General features: G+C 36.7%; 1 pseudogene; it reads left to right on the top strand.

The window, feature by feature from the left end:
• The first annotated feature begins 1,640 nt into the window (after positions 1-1,640).
• LOC109261229 (ankyrin repeat domain-containing protein 26-like) overlaps positions 1,641-20,266 on the top strand; it is a 46,222-nt pseudogene continuing 27,596 nt past the window's right edge.

Raw genomic sequence — 20,266 nt, 5'->3', positions numbered from 1 at the left:
CCTGGCATGTAAGGTTTCTGCTGAGAAGTTGTGAATAGCCTTATGAGGGTTCACTTGTAGTCACATAGTCTTTCCTCACACTTTTTCATTATTTTTACTTTGTTCTCTGCTGACTGGATAATTTGATAGTTCCTGTCTTTAAATTCACATTTTTTTTTTGGTTGATCCATTTCCTGTCAGTGATCACTCTTGCTTTTTTCATCTCCTTCATTATACTCTTCAGCTCCAGGATTTTTGTTTAGTTAGTTTTTACTATGTCCAGCTCTTTGTTAAGCTTCTCCTTTTATTCATAGAGTGTTTTTCTGATTTTACTGAATTGGCTTTTTGTGTTTTTCTTGTAACTCACTGAGTTTCCTTAAAACTGCTATTTTTGAATTCTCTTTTGAACAAATTACAGATCTCCATGTGTTTCTGATTGATTATGGAAGATTATTGTGATCCTTTGATGGTATCATATTTCCTTGATATTTTATATTCTTTGTAGTTTTGCATTGCTGTCTTTGCATTTGAAGTAGCAGTCACCTCCTCCAGTCTTTAATGACTACCTCTTCAGTGTGTCCAAACCTGATTTTTTTGCTCCAGTGGGATGCTGGAAATTCTCTGCAGGAGACCTGGTTTTCCAAAAAGCCTCTCTCATCCACGGGTGATTATCTTAGAGAGTGTTTTCTAGGGAGGGCTTCCCAGATGTGGCTGAGAGGGAGGGGCTGGAGGCACTTTATGGGCTATTGCTAGGTCCACAGATTAGACTGTAGTATGTCAGCCTGTTACCTGATGCACGGGTAGGCAAGACTTTTCCTCGGTCCCTTGGAATATAGTGCTAGGTTCCCACAGCTCCTGCAAAGGCAGTTTTGCCCGTGGGTGGATAAGATGCCAGTTTGTTGTAGGTCGGGAGACGCAACAAGGTACATCTTATTCAACTATGATACTGATATCGCTCTGACATATGGGTATTTTAAAAGAGTTTTTCCCCTAAGATATTTCACTGATTTCTCCTTTCTTGTTATATGGACCTCATGCTACTTTAAAACTTTGTTGAAATTAAGCATTCTTATATTTAAAAGCAAAGCCAAAAATAGAGCACACATCTAGTTATTACTCCCATGTCTAAGAGTCCCTGCCTTTAGGCAATGAACTCTAACTTTTTAGTGTAACCTTCAAGTTTCTTCAGAATTTCTTTCCTGACTGATCTCTTACTACTTGCTTCCATGTATTTTATGATGTTTTTCCAAGTTCCTAAAAGCTTATACTTTTTCCTTTCAAGGCACCTAGATGCCATCTGTGTAATCTTTGTGCTCACATTCTAATCTCTAAGAAAATGGTTTTCTCCCGTTTCTTTCCCTGGTGACCTCTGTTGTTTATTTTCCCTCTTCAGTAAAGCCTTTCTTGTCCTCACAGCTTTTCACATGTCCATTCTTACAAATCACATTGTATTCTAATTGTATATTTACCTGTGTTTGAAGCAACAGATGAGTATTTCCTTGTGTATGGTTGGTACTTCAGCACTGTTCTCTGAATTAATCAAATTAAGTCAGATGGGTAAAATTCAGAACTTGATGAAGATTGTCTTTTTATTCTTTATCAGTAAAATTATTAGAAAGCATTGGCTTTTTTATGGCTTTTTAATGACTTTGCTTTTTAAGGAAGGAACCTGGTTTACATATGAAGAAGTTAAAGAAAGGTGAAAATGAAAAAGGGACTTCAAAAGTATCTGTGATCACATCAGTGTTGCAGAAGGCAGATTCCCTAACTGGTGGTCCACTACAAAAGAATGATTGCAGCCATTTCATTGAAAAGGATCAGCAAGAAATCAGGTAAAAATCTATAAATTCTTTATGTGCCTGTGAAGGAATTTTAGCAGTGATTACCTTTTGTGGAAATAAAGTGCTGTAGTGTAGGTAGGTCCAAGCTAAAGCAAGAAATACTCAACATATCAAACACACTGCTTGAAAATTTATGATGAAGGTAAGTGACTTTGTCAAGGAGCAGTTTCAGTAGTCACCATGGAAGCATGGAAGATGAGTAACTGTAAACAACTCCTTAGAGCATTTATTTGGGAAAGGTAATAGAGAAATGGATGATAACTGAAAAAGAATGTGAATTGCAAAGGCATTTTCTTTCTCTTTTTATTTTAAGATGGGAGCTTTTAGAGTGTGTATTCTGTTGGAAATGATCAATAGAGATAGACATGGTTAGTTAATTTAATATTGTTTGCTTTTCCAAACATTAGGAAGTTTGTTGATTGTATTACATTATCTTTTAAAGATTATAGTAATTGTCTTTAGTACTCTTATTCATGTGATTTTGTGCAAGAAGTTGGTTTATTCTGAATTGGTTCCACAATGGGGTATTCTCATACAATTGAATATGCAGATTTAAAAATATATATGTATGTTTGCAAGTGTGTATATATATATTTATATATATATTTATATATATATTTATATATATATGGCTATATAATTTCTGACATGTATGTATATGTATATTTATTATATGTATATTATATGTATAATAGACATATTGTATGTATATGTATATGCATAATATACAAATTAAATGTATAATTTCTTATATATGTATATATAAGTATATGTGTATAAGTTCTATATGTATATATTTGTATACACACACACACACCCTTATCATAAATGTATGCAAACACTGAGGCCATTCTGAATAAAACTAATCCTTCCTTGATGCTTTTAAATATGCAGTGCCTTTGATAATATCACAAATAGCTATGATTTTGTTAAGGACTTTAAAGTATCTGGTTCTATTAACTTAATATTATTTCGGTTCTGGGGAAAGGGGAAGATTTTGTTCATTTACAATTGGAAAATAAACTAGTAATCCATAACAGATTATTCCTTTTGGACTAGAGAGCTCTAAATTACAAAAACCATGCTTCCTGTACCAACAGTGCCATTGACACAGATTGTATGCTCAATAAGTATGTGTTGAATGTGGGAATAAACAGTGGAATGGATGAATGAACGAATGCCTGTTGAGGAACTTCTCTAGAAGAAGCAAATCTTTAGTTTATTGAAAGTATATTTCCCATCTTGCCAAGTATAAAGTCTCTTAAAAATATGTAAGATTCAGAAATTGTTATATATCACTATAGCTAGAAATCGAATCATAATATAGATTCATTTGCTGTCATATTAGTTAGAAACACTGGAGTATTACTTTAACCACATAGTATAAAACACATGCTTTGAAGGCACATTCCTGGGTTTGAATTCAGGGTCTGTTTTTGGCCAGCGACGAGGGCTTCTTGGGCAAGTCCCTTCGACTTTCTGTGCCTCATTTTCTTCCTGTGTAAAATACCTAATATAATAACCTACTTCATAGGATTGTTGTGGGGCTTCAATTACCTTGAAGACATGTAAAGTGCTCATAGTAATGCCTAGAGGGTAGCTGCATAGTGACTCTTCAACACGTTAATATCATGATTGTTAAAAAGGGGTTCTTTCATATAGGGAGTTAACTTGCACTTTCCAAGTAGGTTTTAGTGCCAGTAAAAGCTTATTTTTAGTAAAATGACAACACAAACAATGGTATCATTCCTATCAAATAATGCTAGTAGCATTAGGATTTTCCTTTGCTTTTTTTAGTTTTTACCTAACGTTAGTACTTTGTTGTGCTTGCTTCAGCAGCACATATATTAGAACTGGATACACCTAATCCTTTGTTAATATTAGCAGTAGTATGTTTTCCATATGGTTTAATGTTACTCTGTTGTTTAATCCCCTTTGTAGAAAATTAGTTTCAAATGCAGAGATTTTATATCAGAAGCAATAGGTTTAGATAAGCTTTGTATTTTAAGTATTTAATATTTGCCTGAAAAGAATTGTTGGGTTTTTTCAGACCTGCAAAGAAAATTTCTAAGAAAAAGAACAAGGTAAGCAAAAGAGACAATGTAATTTTATTTTATTTATTATTTATTTTATTTTTATTTTATTATATCATTTTGATACATATTTGTTAGGAATATTGTTCAGTGGCAAAAAATTATGAAAGATGTAGTGAAAAAATAGAAAATCTTCCTTTGTTGTAGAGACATTTGCTGTGAAAAAGTTACTTAGAAATACTAGCTATGGATAACAGTGTCTTTTTGATAAAAATCCGTTCTTTTAAAAAGTCTCTGTGGTTTCGCTTTTAAATGTTCATTCACTTATTTTTAAAATGTATTTTGAGAGAGAGCACGCACAAGTGGGGGAGGGGCCGAGGGAGAGGGGGAGAGAGAATCCCCAGCAGGCTCCATGCTGTCCTTGTGGAGGTCAACGTGGGACTCAAACTCAGGAACTCTGAGGTCATAACCTGAGCCAAAATGGAGTCGGATGCTCAACGGACTGAGCCACTCAGATGCCCCTGTTTTTGCTTTTATAAAAAGATGGCTATTTATCACTTCTCTACACCTAGTATATTTTATAAATATTTGGGGGACATTTTGAAATGGTATTATTCATTGGTAGGTCAAAAAGCAAATTACTTCTATGGATGACCTTGTCGGCTTCATTCAGTCATCTGAAACAGCTTCAGAGCATTGTGAGTTGTCTTACTCTAAGAATTTCATGTTGCTGATTGAACAACTTGGCATGGATTGTAAAGGTAGGAAGCCTTTTTACGTACATTGCTGTAGTAATATGTGCACACCTTGCCTACTACTGCACCATAGAGCACTGCTGTATTATAGAGCTGCTCATCTCAGAAATATGTTTTATATTAAAATAAAAGGAGAACTATTGTATCCTCTCAGCCAGAGAGTCGTCATTTCTACTGTACCTTTCTTAGTGGGAATGGCACATCTAATGTGTTTAACTCTGCTTCTCTTCTGTGCCTTCACCCAGGTCAGGTCATTATTTTTCTCCTAGATGACTGAAATAACCTCAGGAATGTTTTCCCTGCCATTCTACCTCCCAGGACCTTGGTCTACACTGCAACCATAATTAGTATATGTTTTAAAAAATGTGTCTTTCATCATGGTACCCCCTTGCTTAAAGCATAGCTATTACTTCTCATTGCTATTAGGTTAAAGGCCACAGTCCTCTGGCTTCATCTTGTATGGTTTTACATCCTTCTTTCCGTCTGTGTCTTATCCAATGTTTTAGACGTTCTTCCTGTGAAAGAGCTTTTTGTTTCCAACAGCTTTAGTTAGGTAAACTGCACATATATGAAGTGTGTCATTTGATAGTTTTGACATATGTTTACACGTATGAAACGATAACCATAATCCAGACAGTTAACGTATTCATCACCCTTAAAAATCTCATGTCCCTTTAGAGTCCCTTACTATGAAGCTGCCAAATTGTTTTCTAAAGGAGTAGTATGGTTTTCCATTCCCACCAGCAGTCTGTGTCAGCACCAATTCCTACATACATATTCATGAACACTTAGTATTGTCAGCTTTTTAAATCCTAGCCATTCGGATGGATATTTAGTATATATCTCATTATGGTTTCAATATACATTTCCCTAATAACGGATGATGGTGAGCATATTTTCCTGTGCTTGTTTGCCATCTGTGTATCTTCTTTGAATTGTCCAAATCTTTGGTTGTTTTAAAAATTTGTTTGTTTGTGTTCTTAATTGTTGAGTTTTCAGAATTCTTTGTATAATCTAGACACAGTTCCTTCTTATTTTGTTTTCTTTTTTTTTTGTGGTTGTTGTTGTTGTTTCCACTGAGGCATTTTATTTGCACATATATATTACATCCCTAGAAAAAGAATCCCAGGATTTCCCCTTCTGTGTGTTTTCATCTTGCTTCTTCATTGTCCATGACTGTAGCTGAGGTGGTCAGTATAATGAAACCAAACTGAGCAGATTATTCTGCCATTTTTCTAGATCTTTGCATTGTCCATCAATTCTGGGGCCAGTCACTCCATGCTTGCTTAACCTGCCTGTGATTTCACAACAATTTTCCCAACTCTGTGATCATCAATGATTTTAAATTCACCAGTGTAACCAGTGTAACCATCATCACAGTTAGAAAAAGGACAATGTCTTTGGAGCATGGCCTAGTAAGAACCTGGAGTTTGCTTCTCTTTTCAGTATTATGCTTTGGGGAGCATCTGCCATGACATTCACATGCATCATGATGGTGGCACAGAAAGATGGTGGAAAGAGCTAGATACAGTTCCTTTCTCACCTCCCTTTTTTTTGCAAGGTTTTTCTTCTCCCACTCTGTGACTTTTCCTTGTCTCAACAGTGTTTTTGAAGAGCAGTTTTTCTTTTTGGTGAAGTCCAGTTTACATATGCATTTGTTCTTGTATGATTGTTGCTTTTGGTTTTCGTATCTAAGAAATATTTGCATAGCACAAGGTCACAAAGCTTTTATCTCATGCTTTCTTTTAGAAGTTTTATAGTTTTAGGTCTTACATTTAGATCTATGACCCATTTTATATTCTTTTTTATTTGTGATACAGAGTATGGACACAAGTTCATTCTTTTGCATATGGATATCTAGTTGTTCAAGCACCATTTATTGAAAAGGCTGTGTTTTCTCCACTTTATGCCATTGTTCCTTTGTCATAATCAGTTGGCCACATATGTGAGGGTTTAAGTATTGGTTCTATTCTGTCTCATTGATCTCTTTGTCCATCTTTGTCCAAATATTATGCTGTTTTAATCACTGCCAGTTTATAAGGATTTTTGAAATCAGGTAGTGTTTGTCGTCTTGCTCTGTTCTTTTCAGTGTTCTTCCGCTACTCTGGATCCTTTGCATTTCCACGTGAATTTTAGATTCAGTTTGTCTGTTTCTTCAAACAAACAAACAAACAAAAACCAACTCTGGTGGTCTTCTGGAATTTAAGTTTAGATTATGTTGAATCTACACATTTATTTGGGGATAATTGACTTCTTGACAATATTGAATCTTTTAACCCCTGAACAGAGTATATATCTCTCCCTTGATATAGGCCTTTTAAAATTTTCTCAGTAATATTTTGTAGTGTTTAATATATAGGTCTTTCTGTCTTTTATGATATTAACTGTGATTGTTTTTTTTATTTTCAGTGCAGTTGTAAATAATATATCTTAAATTTAATTTTTTTTAATGTTTACTCTTGAGAGAGAGAGACAGAGCATGACTTGGGGAGGGGCGGAGAGAGAGGTAGACAGAATCTGAAGCAGGCTCCAGGCTCCAAGCTGTCAGTACAGAGCCCAACGTGGGGCTTGAACTCACCAACGGTGAGATCATGACCTGAGCCCAACTGAGCCACCCAGATGCCCCGAAATTTTAATTATTGATTCTTTATAGCTAATATATAGAAATACAGTTGATTTTTGTGTAAAGATTCTGTATCCTCCAACCTTGATAAATTTATATGTATAGATATATTTAATATTAGAGAGAGTACATGAGCAGGGGAGAGGGGCAGAGAGAGAGAGAAAGAGAGAGAGAGAGAGAGAGAGAGAGAGAGAGAATCTTAAGAACTCTCCATGCTCAGTGCGAGCCTGACATGGGGCTCCATCCCATGAGGCTGGGATCATAGCCTGAGCTGAAACCAAGAGACAGACATTCAACCGACTGAGAGATCCATGTGCCATGGTAAATTCTTGTATTAATTCTAGTAGCATTTTTCTTAATTCTGTCAAATTTTCTATATAAGCAAAGGTCATAAAAATTCATTTTTAACTACTATTTTACTAACAATGGTAAATACTGTAGACTTGTAGCCAATACATTCTCTGTCACAACTAATCAGCTTTGCCATTGTACTATAAGAGCAGCCAATAGATACTGCATAAATTAATGGACATGGCTGTATTTTGATAAAATTTAATTTACCAAAACAAGTAACGTGGCCCACAGGTTGGAGTTTGCCAACTTCTATTTTTTGACCATGTCGTTGCTAATAGAGACAGTTTCACTTCATTTTCTATCTGGATGTCCTTTGTTGCTTTATCTTGTTTGCCCTGATTAGAACTGCTAGTATAGTGCTGAACAAAAGAAGTCATTCAGTGAATGTCATTCCTGTCTTCTTCCTGATCTTATAGGAAATGCATTCAGTTTTTCACCATTATATACAACGTTAGCTGTAGAGTTATCATGACTTGTTTTGTTTTGTTTTGTTTTAAATCATTTTGAAGTTCCCTTGTATTCCACGATTGCCAAAAGTTTTTATCTGGAATGGATGTTGAATTTTGACAAGGAACTTATCTACGGAGATGATCATATAATTTTCTTTTTTAAAATTTGTTAATATGGTGAATAACACTAATTCGTTTTTGAAACTTAAACCAACTCTGCATTTCTGGGATAAACCCCATTTGTTAACAACAAATTATCTCTTAGTGTATTGTTAGATTCCCCTCCCCACATACACACATGGCTGTAGTTTAATTAATTAATTAATTAAATACAATTTTTTATCAAGTTAGCTAACATACAGTGTATTCATTGTGCTCTTGGCTTTGGGAATATATTCCCATGATTCATTACTTACATACCACACCCAGTGCTCATCCCAACAAGTGCCCTCCTCAATGCCCATCACCTATTCTCCCCTTTCCTCCACCCCTCCATGAACCTTCAGTTTGTTCCCTGTATTTAAGAGTTTCTTATTATTTAACTCCCTATCTGTTTGAAACTATTTCCCCCTTCTATTCCTCCATGTTCTTCTGTTATGTTTCTCAAAATCCACATTTGAGTGAAAATATATATGTTTTTCTCTGACTGATTTCACCTCACATACTACCCTCCAGTTCCATCCATGTCGTTGCAAATGGCACGATTTCATTCTGTCTCATTGCCAAGTAATATCTATTGTATATATAAACCACATCTTTACCCATTCATCAGTTGATGGACATTTGGGTTCTTTCCATAATTTGGTGATTCTTGATAGTATAAACGTTGGGGCACATGTGCCCCTATGAATCAGCACTCCTGTATCCCTTGGATATACGCCTAGTAGTGCAATTGCTGGGTTGTAGGGTAATTCTATTTTTAATTTTTTGAGGAACCTCCGCACTGTTTTCTGGAGCAGCGGCACCAACCATGCATTCCCACTGACAGTGCAAGAGAGTTCGCATTTCTGCACATCCTGACCAATGTCTGTTCCCTGAATTGTTAATTTTATCTACTCTGACCGGTGGGAGGTGGTATCCCAATGTGGTTTTGATTTGTATTTCCCTGATGATGAGCGACGTTGAACATCCTTTCATGTGCCTGTTGGCCATCTGGATGTCTTCTTTGGAAAAGTGTCTATTCATGTCTTCTGCCCATTTCTTCCCTGGATTATTTGTTTTTAGGGTGTTGAGTTTGGCCAATTCTTTCTAGAGTACGGGTACTAATCCTTTATCTAATATGTCATGTGCAGATATCTTCTCCCATTCCGTTGGTGCCTTTTAATTTTGTGGATTGTTTCCTTTGAAGTGCAGAAGCTTTCTACCTTGATGAGGTCCCAAGAGTCCAGTTTTGCTTTTATGTCCTTTGCCTTCGGAGGTGTGTTGAGTAGAAGTTGCTGTAGCCAAGGCCAAAGAGGTTGTGGCCTGTGTTCTCCTCCAGGGTTTTGATGGTTTCCTCTCTCACATTGAGACCTTTCATCCATTTTGAGTTTCTGCACGGTGTAAGAAACGTCCTGTTTCATTCTTCCGCATGTTGCTGTCCAGCCCTCCCAGCACCATTTGCTAAAGAGCCTTTTTCCCATTGGATACTCTTACCTGCTTTGCCAAGGTTTAGTTGGCCATACATTTGTGGGTCCATTTCTGGATTCTCTATTCCATTCGCCTTTGCATCTCTTTTTGTGCCGACAGTATACTGCCTTGATGATTGCAGCTTTGTAGTAGAGGCTAACGTCTGGGATTGTGATGCCTCCAGCTTTGGTTTTCTTTTTCAACATTACTTTGGCTATCTGGGATTTTTGTGGTTCCATACAAATTGTAGGATTGTTTGTTCTAGCTCTGAGAATACTGGTGCAACCTTGATTGGGATTGCACTGAATGTGTAGATTGCTTTGGGTCGTTATCGACATTTTCACAATATTTCTTCTTCCAGTCCATGAGCATGGAATATTTTTCCATTTCTTTGTGTCTTCTTTAATTTCTTTGATATGTTTTCTATAGTTTTCAAGATACAAATCTCTTATAGCTTTGGTCAGGTTGATTCCTAGGTATTTTATGGTTCTTGGTGTAATTGTAAATGAGCTCGGTTTCTTGATTTCTCTTTCTGTGGCTTCATTATTGGTATATAGAAGTGCAATCAATTTCTGTGTGTTGATTTTGTATCCTGTGACTTCGCTGAATTCATTTATCAGTTGGAGCAGCTTTTTGGTGGAGTCTTTCGGGTTTTCCATGTAGAGTATCATGCCATCTGCGAAAAGTGTAAGTTTAACTTCTTCTTTGCCAATTTGGATGTGTTTTATTTCATTTTGTTGTGTGATTGCTGAGGCTAGGCCTTCCAACACTATGTTCAATAACACTGGTGAGAATGGACGTCCCTTTCGTGTTCCTTATCTTCGGCGGGCAGGGTAGGGGGGAAGTTCTCTGTTTCTCCCCATTGAGGATATTCACAGCAGGTTCCTCATATATGGCTTTTATGATGTTAAGGTATGTTCCTTGTATCCCAACTTTCTTGAGGGTTTCTTATTAACAAAGGATGCTGTATTTTGTCAAATGTTTTTTTCTGTAATTATTGACAGGATCATATGAGTGATCGTATCCTTTCTTCTATTAAGGTGATGTATCATTTTGATTGATTTGCGAATATTGAACCAGCCCTGTAGCCCAGGAATGAATCCCACTTGATCATGGTGAAGAATTCTTTCATATACTACCGAATTGGATTTGCTAGTATCTTGTTAAGAATTTTGGCATCCATGTTCATCAGGAATATTGGCCTGTCATTCTCCTTTTTAGTGGGGTCTCTGTGTTTGGAATCAAGGTAATGCTAGCTTCATAGAAAGAGTCCGGAAGCTTTTCTTCCATTTGTTCAACAGCTGGAAAAGAATCGGTATTAACTCTGCTTTAAATGTCTGGTAGAATTCCTGGGGGAAGACTTCTGGCCCAGGAATCATATTTCTTGGGAGATTTTTGATAACTGATTGAATTTCTTCTCTGGTTATGGGTATGTTCAAATTTTCTATTTCTTCACATTTGAGTTTGTGTACTGTGTAGTTGTCTAGGTATGTGTCCATTTCTTCCAGGTTGTCCAGTTTGTTGGCATATACATTTTCGTAGTATTCTCTAATAAATGTATTTCTGTGGTGTTGATTGTGACCTCTCCTTTTTCATTCATGATTTTATCTATTTGGATTCTCTTTTCTTTTTGAGAAAGCTGGCTAGGGGGTTATCAAGTTTATTTACTCTTTAAAAAAAACAACTCTTTCTTAGATTCATTGATTTGTTCTATTTTTTTGTTTGTTTTTTGGGGTTTTTCTTTTGGAATCTATAGTGTTTATTTCTGCTCTAATCTTTCTTATTTCTTCTAGTGGCTGTAGGGTTTCTTTGCTGTTCTTCTAGTTTCTTTAGATGTGAGGTTCGATTTTGTATTTCAGATTGTTCTTATTTCTTGAGAAAGGCCTGGATGGCAATGTGTTTTCCTTTTAGGGCTGCCTTTGCTGCATCCCGAAGGGGTTGGACTGTCATGTTTTCATTTTCATTTGCCTGCATATATTTTTTCTCATTTTTCCTTTCATCATCTGGTTGGCCCATTCTTTCTCCAGTATGATGTTCTTTAACCTCCTTGCATTTAGAGGCTTCCCAAACTTTTTCTTTTGTTTGATTTCAATTTTCATAGTGTTGTGAATGAAAATACGCATGGTGTGATCTCCGTTCTTTTATATTTATGGAGGGCTGTTTTGTGACCCACTGTATGATCTGTTTTGGAGAATGTAGACTAGAGAAGAACGTAGACTAGAGAAGAATGTGTATTCTGCTGCTGCTGGATGAAATATCTGAATAGATCTGTCAAATCCATCTGGTCCAGCGATTCCTTCAGGGCCTTTGTTTCTTTACCGATTTTGTGCCTAGGTGATCTGTCCGTTGTTGTTAGGGAGTATTAAAGTCACCTGCAATTTCCATATGATTATAAATAAGATTGCTTATGTTTGTGATTAATCAAGGTATATATTTGGGGGCTCTCAAGTTGGGAGCACCAACATTTACAATTGTTAGCTCTTCTTGATGGATATATCCCTTAATTATGATATAATGCCCTTCGCCATTTCTTGTTAGAGACTTTATGTTAAAATCTCATTTGTCTGATCTAAGTATGGCTACCCCAGCTTTCTTTTGACTTCCAGTAGCATAATACATGCTACTATATCCCCTAACCTTCAATCTAATGGTGTCCTCATGTCTCAAATAAGTTTCTTGTAGACAGCATATAGATGGATTTTGTTTTTTAATCCATTCTGATACCCTATGTGTTTGATAAGGGCATTTAGTCCATTCACATTCAGAGTGATTATTTAAAGATATGGATTTCATGTCATTGTGTTGTCTGGAGCTTTCATGCTTGTGGTGATGTTTCTGGTCCTTTGTAGCCTTGACAACATTCCACTCACAGAGTCTCCTTAGGATCTCCTGCAGGGCTGGTTTAGGGGTCATGAGCTCTTGTAGTTTTTGTTTTTCTGGGAAAGCCTATCTCTCCCTCTATTCTGAATGACATCCTTGCTGGAGAAAGGATTCTTAGCTGCATATTTTCCTATTCATCACATGGCCTTTTTCCTACCATCACCTCCTGGCCTGCCAAGTTTCAGCTGGCTGGTCTGCTACTACCCATATGTGTCTACCTTTGTAGGTTAAGGCCCGTTTGTCCCTTGCTGCTTTCAGAATTCTCTTTTCTCTTTGTAACTTGCCAGCTTCACTATGATATGCTGTGGAGAAGACCTATTGTTGAATCTGAAGAGAGTTGTCTGTGCCTTTTGGATTTGGATGTCTGCTTCCTTCTCCAGATTAGGGAGGTTCTCACCTATAATTTGTTCAAGTAAACCTTCTGCCCTTTTTCTATCTCTCTCTTACGCTGGAAGTCTTATGATCCGGATATTATTACATTTCATCGAATCACTTAGTTTTCTAATACTCCCCTCATGGTCTAATATTTTCTTATCACCCTTTTTCTTGGCTTCGTCATGTTCCATAATTTCATCTTCTATGTCACTTATTCTCCCCTCTGTTTCCTCCATCTTTGCTGTTGCTGCATCTAGTTTACTTTGCATCTTATTTACAGTATTTCTTAATTGCTGTGACAATTTCTTAGTTCCTTGATCCCTGCAGCAAAAGATTCTCTGCTGTCTTCTATGCTTTTTTGTAAGCTCAGCTTTTAATCTTACAAAAATTATTCTAAATTCTTGAACCGATATTGTTTATATCGTTTTGAGCAATTCTCTAGCTCTCATTTCTTCCTGGAGTTTCTTTTGAGAATTCTTACATTTCATCAGTGTTCGGTACTTTATGTGTTTTCCTAGTTGTCATGTGTCCTGCACCTGTGAGCACTTTCCAGGGCCTGGCCCTTCAACAGGTATCTTTGGAGTGTGTTTCATGCTCTCTGTTGTGACTCTGGTTGCTTTATTTCCCTACTCATATTGGTGGGTTGGTCATTCCAGCAGGTGTGCTTAGATTTTAAACAGTTGGGGGGGTTGATGGAGTTTTATGAGTTTTTCTATCTTAGCTAATGTGAATAGATACTGTCCCTTGTGCTGTGGGAGCAGCAGGCAGTGTTTCCTCTACTCTTTTCAGATTTTTTTCCCTTGATGACTTCCTTCCATGTATGCACTGGTTGTTATTCTGCCGAATAGCCAAAGGGGACCCTGTGCAGATGCCCAGGGTTCTTTCTGTGTCCTGCTTTCTCGTCTCCTGGATGCTGACCTGTCGTCTCTATCTGCCTTGACTTCACCCGACTCTCAGTTTTGCTTCCTCGAATCAAGGAGTCTGATGAAATCTACTTAAATAATTTATGTCTCCTGTGTCGTAGCCTGAAATCTCTCTCAAGGCAGTGAGCTTGGGCATACATGTTAGGCAAACGTGTTTGGTTTTCAGGGATCATGTTCCTTCATTGAAGTTCTGCGTCTTGAAAATCATGTTAAAATTGTATTTTGTCTGTTTTGTTTTGGCTTGCTTCAGGTAGGAAGATCAATTAGTACGTGTTACACCATCTTGGCCAGGAGCAGATTACAGTGGAACTTCGGCACATGCTCTAGACTGTCGAGAGTGCTTGTCTTCCTCCTTTGCTTAATTGCCTCCTGCTCCTCCTTCATTCCTCAGTATAGTTATCTCTTCGTCAGGGACATCTATCTTCCTTGGGCCCAATCTAGATCAAGTTATGATCACAGAACTCTGTCTTCTAATAGGAACTATCTGAATTTAGAATTACCGTTTGAGTTGTCTTTCTCCTTCACTAGACTTTAAGCTAATCGAGAGCCAGGGGTCTTCTCTATTGTATCTGTAGAGCTGAGTGTAACATCTTCCATTGAAGTTATATATTTATTCAATGTGTGAATGAGTGAATTGAAGATGCACAGGCCTGTATATACAAAAAGTACTCATTTATTTTATTTCTGTTTCTTCTCTGATGCAGATTATGCTGGCTTCTTGAAAATCCAAGATATACGTGTTTCTTATTAGAAATTAAGGAAACTTAACAAAAAATCACTGTAAACTTCTTATGGGAAAAATGACAAAAAAGGAAAAAATGGTTAGTGCACTACAAAACGAGCTACGAGAAGCCAAAGACATGATATCACGGTTAGAGCATCAAAAAGTGGAATGGGAACGTGAATTCTGCTCTTGGCTTGAAGGAAATGTTTCAACTGTTTCCTTTTATACTACAGATGTGTAGGGAAAATTTTGTAATTGCTGACTTACCTTATGGGATTTTCCTGGAAAGAATACTTGTTTAGTGCTGTGAGGTGTGCGATTCTTGGAAATAACACAGCAAGTTCTTAATAGAATATACTTATAATTTAATGTGTATTCCAAATCACAATTTTAACGGCCATATAAAAGTCCACCATAGTCCAAGAAACATCATTATTGAAGAGATTGAATTCTGCTTGTTTTTCATCTTTCATTATTTTAATTAATGCTGTCAGGAATGTCTTTTATATAAAACTGTTTCTACATGCCTGGTTACTTACTTGGAATCAATTCTTCAATATAATATAATCTGGTTAAAGTATAAAAATTTAAAAAAAAGACTTTGATCCATATTTTTTAAATTGTTCTCAGGAAAGTTTATATTACTTTGTGTATCTACCAACAGATTATAAAATGGTCAATTTTCTCAAGACAGTAAAATTCCCCTAAATCGATCCGTTTGCTTCTTAACATGCAGGGGTTAAAAGGTAAAGTGGGGGTGCCTGCGTGGCTCAGTTGGTTAAGCATCTGGCTTCGGCTCAGGTGATGATCTCGTGAGTTTGAGCCTTGCTTTGGGTGGGCTCGAGCCCGGCTTTAGGTGAGCACGAGCGCCACTTCGGGTGAGCTCCTCTTCTCTCACTGTCTCTCCCTCTCTGTCTGCCCTTCGTGGGATTCTGTCTCTCTTGCTCTCTCTCTGACGTCGCTCACTTGTGTCATCTCTCTCTCAACAAAAAATTTAAACAATGTAAACTGGGGGCGCCTGGGTGGCTCAGTCAAGCGTCCGACTTTGGTTCAGGTCATGATCTCAGGGTTCGTGAGTTTGAGCCCCACATCGAGCTGTGTGTTGTCAGTGCAGAGCCCACTTCGGATTTTCTGCCTCCCTCTCTCTCTCTCTCCCCCTTTGTTTGCATGGGCTCTCCCTTTCTCTCTCAAAAATGAATAAACATTAAAAAAAGTAATACGGAAAGTGATTACTGATAAGTTTTTTCAACATCTCTGTCATAACATTTAATTCAAGAGTGTATGCTGAAAGGTCATATTACTCTATTGTTTACTTAATCAATACGTATCCTGTGTTGTTCTAAAAGGGACGTTTAAGTGATTCGTAAAGTAGGTAATCACCCTCAACAAGGTAAGTTGCAAGTGTTGTGGAAGAAGAAACAAAAATTATAGGCAACAGATATTAGACTCGTCAGCATAGTCTTGGATGACAGTGCACGTGTATGTTGTGTAAACAACATCCACAAATGCTCTCTTACACTGCACATCATTTTTGGAGGTACCTGTAAGGTTTCGTCAAGTGGAAATTTTATTTCCAGGAAATTGATAAACTTGCTTATAAACAGCAACTTCTCCTTTTAATGAGAAACTGAATTATCTGTCCTATGGAGGAATAATTATACCTGTGGGAAAGGGGATAATTTTCAACTCTAACTTTCCTGAATAATTTCAAACTTCCTTTCCTACAACATCTACCAGGTTATTACTGACTAAAACTAACTAAATTGCATAATGCTTTCTCCTGGCTTTTTTCAACTGTATATATGGTTTGGAAGAGATTAAAATGACAAATTAAAAACATGAGCCTTACAAGGAAAACAATTGGAGAACATAGTAATTTTTCATTTGAATAATAAGCCAACATTTGTGGAACCAGATCATAAAATGAACTTTTTTTGAAATTTTAAAAGAAGCACATGTAGGGGTGCCTGGGTGGCTCAGTAGGTTGAGCATCCGACTTCAGCTCAGGTCACGATCTCGGGGTCCGTGAGTTCGAGCCCACCGTCGGGCTCTGGGCTGATGGCTCAGAGCCTGGAGCCTGCTTCCGATTCTGTGTCTCCCTCTCACTCTGTGCCTCCCCCGTTCATGCTTTCTCTCTATCTATGTCTTAAAAAGTAAATAAATGTTAAAAAAAAGGAATTAAAAAAAATAAAAGAAGCGCATGTAATTGCAGATAGACCTTAAAACAAGAAAAAGAAGAAGAAAGAAGAAATCCTGATATGTTATATGAAAATATTAGGGAAAAGTTAAGGAGCAACAAAGACTATTATAAGAAAGAAGTTGAAAGAAAACAAGTTCAACTCGCTCTTAGAACGCTAAACATGGAATTGAAGGCCACAAAAAATCACGTAAATAAGATTTTGATAAAAACTGTATTTCCATCAATATTACATAGTGCAATACATATATATTTTATAATATCCCTTTGACTCAATATATATTATTTAGGTTTAAAATAAATTTAAACATGGGATCATGTTCTTTTGAACATTTTTTTAAAGTTTTCCTCTTCAATTTTTGAACTTTTTTTTTAACGGTATGAGACCAGAATCATAATGAAATGTGTCTCCAGGTTGTAGAAGAGCGCAATGACACTCAGTGGCAACTTTCTCCAGATCAGAAGGCCAGAGTCTTACAAGATGGAAGTCTAAACAATCACCTTTACAAGCAAAAGGAGGTAGAAATGGCTCAGAAGAAAACTAATTCTAAGGTATCTTCTTTAGTTATTTGGAAGTACATGTGTGTATGTATTTGTATACATTCTATGTTTTAGTTATTACTTTTACTCCGTGTGTGTGTATAAATATATATATGTATATATGAAACTGAACTCTGTTCATGGAAACTATAGAGGATTTTAAAAGCACATATATTTTGCGGAGGGGCATGGGGACGGTGGCATTTTTGCTTCACTGGATAAAATAATATTCTTGATTAAATGCATTTGTCTGCAACAACTAGTGACATTCATAATGTCCTCATCCAAAGGAGAGGCTTTTATTACTTTCTGTAGGAATTGAGCTTTCCCTAATCACAAAACTATTTCTACTAGCAACATGTGTTTTGGTTTTGAACAGTTACTTCACTGCCTTGATATATTACTAGGTTAGTTGAACACTTCGCTAATGGACAGGAGGACGAGTGTAGCCAGTTCCCTGATCATATTTTCGGTATCAAGTCTCCTACTTTTGAGAAAAGTAACAGTTTTGCTTCAAGTAGCATCCTATTTCATTACAAGGAACTTTTGATAACAATGTCATGCTGTGGTATATACTTAATGATAATATAGTGATAGGAATTTTATTCCTAATAAAATATTTGAGTGTATTTCCCTCTTTTATATTTGTTACTGTTATCACATGAAGAGGAAATACAAGTTATTGCAGCAGTAAATAATCTCATGATTTTCTAAGAGATGTATAAATTTCACCTTATTTCCTATGAGTATTTTGAAATACAAGACTTCTTTCGCACTTGTGTATTTACACTAGAGAAGTGGCAGTGGTTGGTGCAAGAGCACTAGTTGTGGAGTGAGAAGACCTGGGCAGAGTCCTGCAGCTCACCATTTTAATCTCTCCATTCTAGAATTGTTATAACCAAATGAGTTCATTGATGTATGTTGAAGTGTTTCTATTATAGTACAGTGCCTAGATTTGTCAGTTATCAATAGATATAATTCTTATAACTGACTATGGAAATGGTAGCAAAGTAGATATCTATGAAATATTCTCAGGAAAGAAGAATTTTAGGATATTTAATCTGTCCGAGTATATGCAGAGCTAAGGATTTTACTGTGGGGTAGCTTGTTCGATATCTACTGTAAACTAAATTTTTAAGTGTAGTCAGATTTATTAATCTTTTATTTCAGGCCTTCGGGTTTGTTGTAAATCAGAGAAAGGCTTTTCCAATTCTGAGATTCTGAACACTTTTCTCACCAATTCTTTTTTACTTTCATGCCTTCATTATGTTAAGTTAAAGTTCTGAACTTTTGGGAACTTATGCTTGTATAAAATGTGAGATTTGGAGCCAACTGTATTTTTTTCCAGTTGGATATTCACTTACTGTAATCTTCCTTCCTTCCTTCCTTCCTTCCTTCCTTCCTTCCTTCTTTCCTTCCTTTCTTTTTATGTTTCTTTATTCATTAGAGAGAGAGAATACAAGCAGGGGAGGGGCAGGGAGAGGGAGAGCGAGAATTCTGAGCAGGCTCCTGACTGTCAGCACAGAGCCTGATGTGGGGCTTGAACACACAGAATGTCAGATCATTCCCTGAGCCAAAATCAAGAGTCAGACACTTAACCAATTGAACCACCCTGGCACCCCCTGCAACCTTTTCATTGTTGAAACATAGATGATACTTTCATTTCAAAGAAAATCATGATACTGCCATTTTATTGAGTGCTATCTGAAAATGTGCTTGGTTTTACTTAGCTTTCTGATAATCATGAGAAAACACAAGGTCTGTTGCATAAAAACCACATGTTGCAGGATGAAATTGTCATGTTAAGACTGGAAAGAGACACCATAAAAAATCAGAACTAGGCAGGGAGAAAACATCTTTTGTGTCTTTGAATTCAGTGAACAAAATTGTGTATGTGTTACAAAAAGACGGTGAATTGATGTATGTGTTGATATTTCTCAAAGTACGTATGTGAGAGTTGTCTATTAACATAATTTAATAATAAGATGGTTTAGAAAATCTGTGACAGAAATGTCTTATTAGGTAGTTGTGAGACAACTTCAACAAGAACTGGCTGATACTCTGAAGAAACAGTCTATGTCAGAGGCTTCCCCAGAAGTTACATCATAAATTCTTCTAGAAGATGAAACACGGGATCTCAAGAAGAAATTAGGTCAAATCAGAAGTCTGGTATGTAGTGAATGTAACCTGTCAACAGCTAACTTATAGCTCGTTAAATGATATAAAGTGTTTTAGGATACCAATTTCCATGGACCGCTTTCTTTGGTATTTTCATTATAATTAATTTATTATGATTTTAGTATCTTTACATTGCAATTATTTCGTAAACTTCTGCCTCTTCTTCTCCTATTGGTGTTATACATTGTTTTCTTATAATACTTACTCTTAGGAAAGTTGAGGCTTTTGTATCCTTCCTCACAGAAATTGAGAGACTTTTTTCGTTCTTTCTTTAAAATTTTTGTGACAGTTTATTTATTTTGAGAGAGAAAGAGTGAGGGAGAGTGTGTGCGTGCATGTTAACAGGGGAGGGGCAGAGAGAGGAGAGAGAGAGAATGCCAAGCAGGCTCCATGCTGTCAGTGTAGAGCCAATGTGAAGTTCAGTCTCATGAACAGTGAGATCATGACCTGAGCTGAAAGCAAGAATTGGACACTTAACTGAAGTAGCCACCCGGGTGCCCAAGGGACTTTTGCCCCTACTAAACAATCTTTTTAATGATATCTCTATTACCATGATGAGGCGAGCTGGATCAAATCAGAAGATAATGTTTAATGGAATGTTTCAGATAATTGTCTTAGTTCTCATCTTCCCTTTTGGGAAGAATGCGTATTGATTTCAGGATGACTTGTACAGAAATATCACTTAACAATCCACTTGAACTTCGGCATTTCCTTCATTTTCTTTGCCTTTAAGACATATTGTCAAAGCACGGAAATATTCAGATCATGTGTAGTATGGACGCCCAAAAGGCGAGAATTAAGAACAGT

Source organism: Panthera pardus, unplaced genomic scaffold (genome assembly GCF_024362965.1).
Source record: "Panthera pardus isolate Hobbes unplaced genomic scaffold, ASM2436296v1 HiC_scaffold_299, whole genome shotgun sequence".
Lineage (NCBI taxonomy): Eukaryota > Metazoa > Chordata > Mammalia > Carnivora > Felidae > Panthera > Panthera pardus.
Note: the sequence above shows the minus strand (reverse complement) of the source record. Positions and strands in the feature narration are given on the sequence as shown.